The 2,847-nt window shown below is 38.6% G+C and overlaps 1 pseudogene; it reads right to left on the bottom strand.

The window, feature by feature from the left end:
- Positions 1-565: 565 nt before the first annotated feature.
- On the bottom strand, positions 566-2,357 carry LOC114739107 (L-gulonolactone oxidase 5-like; annotated as a pseudogene).
- Positions 2,358-2,847: the final 490 nt, after the last annotated feature.

Below are 2,847 nucleotides of genomic sequence, written 5' to 3'. Positions count from 1 at the left end.
TCCTCAAAAATGTCCTCAAAAAGCCTAGGAACCAATGGGTTCTTGCTTTTATAGTATACGAAATCAAAATCCAGAGAATCCTCTGTTGTTCCCAGGTAAGCACTTGAAGCTTTGATGTAGCGCAAGAGGAGGCCCCCTTTAAGCTCTAAGGTACATAGTGCTTTTGGCTCTAATTCAACTAGCTCTCCACATCTTTTATTGAAGCTTGAAACTTGGACAAGGGGACGGTGATGGATGTTTCGTGGAAAAAATAAAGTTTTAGTCTGGAATCAAAGGGGCATATGGTGCGCAGTCCGTCTTCTTTACTAAATAGGCATGATCCAGTTGTTTGCATGCGATTGTTTGGTCCAATCACGGGGTACCCAGTAAAGATTTTTGCCTATTTATGCATAAATTAAAGAAACTAATAAGTTGAGATGCTAACGTTGGTTAAATCACCTATGGATGAAGAAAAAAGTGTCCATGAGGTGTTTGTCAAAATGCGTAAGCAAAAAGTGAGAAAAGGAGTTAGTACCGTTGTTAGTCAAACCATAAGCCTCCGTGAAATCAGACCAAGTCACATTACTGCGTCCACGCATTTTCCATTAGCGTCCCCTATTGCTTCTTGAAGTTCCTCTGTTACAGAAAATTCAACTTCTCGTTAGTTTAGTTTCTGAAAAACATTTATACGATAAATAAAAACATGTCGACAAATGAAAGAATCCTGAGTATTAACATGATGATTAACCTCTGGCTCTGGTACAAGCTAATTGAGCAGAGGGAGTGGCGCGAAATTCGATAGAATCATAAAGACCATTTCCATTCTGACTAATGGGCACTCGATCATCAAGTCTGAACACGGCCATCTTTTGTGTAGGATACCACGACACATCACCAAACTCGTGCTCTTTCCCAATCTAATCAATTCCTCTCCCAGATCTGAATAATTCCTCATCTCGTACGTGATTGATCGTTTAAACAAGGGTTGTAATTGTAACGTTACCTGAAAATTAAAAGCACCAATTGTTTGCATCTGTATAAAAACCTCCATTTTCTTCTCAATTTTCTTCTGCTTGGGCTAAACTTTTCTAGACATAACTCAGGACACAAGGAAGCCCAAGTTGTACTTATGTAACGTTTTTCCATGAGGTGATATATGCCAAAAATTAGGATTTCATCATTTTTCAAGTCCACCATATTGAAACTGTATCGGTCTAATGGATTTATTATGTTATTATTTGATGATAGCTATGTTTTTCTTAATTTTTCTAGTAAATGTGGAATAAATAGCTTGTGCTCATGCGTCGCACTGAAATAAATATTTGTAAAGATAGACAAATAATATTGAGCCTATTAGCTTTAATTAAACAATTTAAATTTGTATCTCTCAATCACTAAAGTAATCATTAAACAATAGATATAGAGCACAACTTTTTTGGTGAAAGACATCAGATATGCACCATCAACGACAGAGATTAATTTTTTGTCATACCAAAAAGCAATAAGGTAAACACTTAAATCCTTGTAAATACTTATGGAGTGAATATCATGCTGATAAGAAAAAATACGTATATAATCTTAGTGTTCAATTCATTAATATGAAAATATATCAAAATATTATATTATTAAAAAAAATCATCAATGTGCTAATTGAAACGGTCTATTAATTATTAAATTATAAACAAAGACATACCTGAGAAACAACTCCTAAAACGCCAATGGCAACCTTGGCTGCATTGAGTTCTTCATCAGACTCAGATAGGCTCCTCACTTTGGCATACCCCTCTTTCGCCGTCGCCGGCGTCACAATCCTCATACCCACCACATACTCATGAACCGCACTTCCCTTTCCCCACAGTGAGCTGCCATGAGCCCCAGTGGCCACTACTCCCGCCACCGTCAGTCCCCAAAAATACGGCGTATGTGGCAACGCCAACCCATTCCTCGCCGCCTCGTTGATCAGGTCCCTCAGAAGGACCCCACTCTCTACCGTCATTCTTCTGTTTTTCACATCAACATTCACTACACGGTTGAGCTTGTTGGTGCTTATTATGATCCCGTCTTGGCCCCCAGGGCAAGCAACCTTGGGGATGCTATGGGAATACCTGGTGGCTGCTTTCACTTTGTGTTGGATTTTGATGCCGAAGCCACCATGGAAATGAGCTCTTTCTCGGTGGTTGGGTACAGTACTTGGGATGCTCGACAGATGCTCCGGTCAGGGAAGGCGCCGTAGGCGTTAGTGATGGTGCAGTCTTTGTTGCCAGAAATGCACCTAATGGGGTCAGGTGGAGGAGAAGAAAGAACCCCATTCATGAAAGCTAAGAAGAAGAAGAGAAGGGATTTAAGCATTTTCATAGTTGAAACTTGGCTTTCTGTATGTAAACTTTGGTCGTTGGTAAAGCATGCATGGCCCCTGCGAGATGTGTGTTTATATAGAGAGATTGGGACAACGGTACAGAAATGAAGGGTACTGAAATTGACTGCTAACATAAATATGCTATTAGTCAGAGTATGATGAACTCATCGTATCATAAATTATCAACGAATGACGATACAATAATTTTATTACAACTCATTATTAGGCATTTATGTGCGTGTATTATAGACCTACAGTATATAGTATATACGTATGAAGACTAAAAGCCAGCCCGTTCGCACGTCTATTTGCAAATTTTTATGAGTATAAATATAAATGAGTGGCAGAAGGATTAAGCACGTAAATAATTTAATTTTGCTCCTCGCAAGATCGATGAAGTTTCTTGAGGTGATATTTTTCCACTCTGGAAAGGTATTTTTAATGATGCTTATATAGATGTGTGTATTTAACAAAAATAAGAGATCGATCAATTCAACGCACATGCTAATGTC

This window comes from Neltuma alba, unplaced genomic scaffold (assembly GCF_004799145.2).
Source record: "Neltuma alba isolate B1F8T4 unplaced genomic scaffold, ASM479914v2 tig00013768_pilon, whole genome shotgun sequence".
NCBI lineage: Eukaryota > Viridiplantae > Streptophyta > Magnoliopsida > Fabales > Fabaceae > Neltuma > Neltuma alba.
This window is presented reverse-complemented; position numbering and strand designations above follow the sequence as displayed.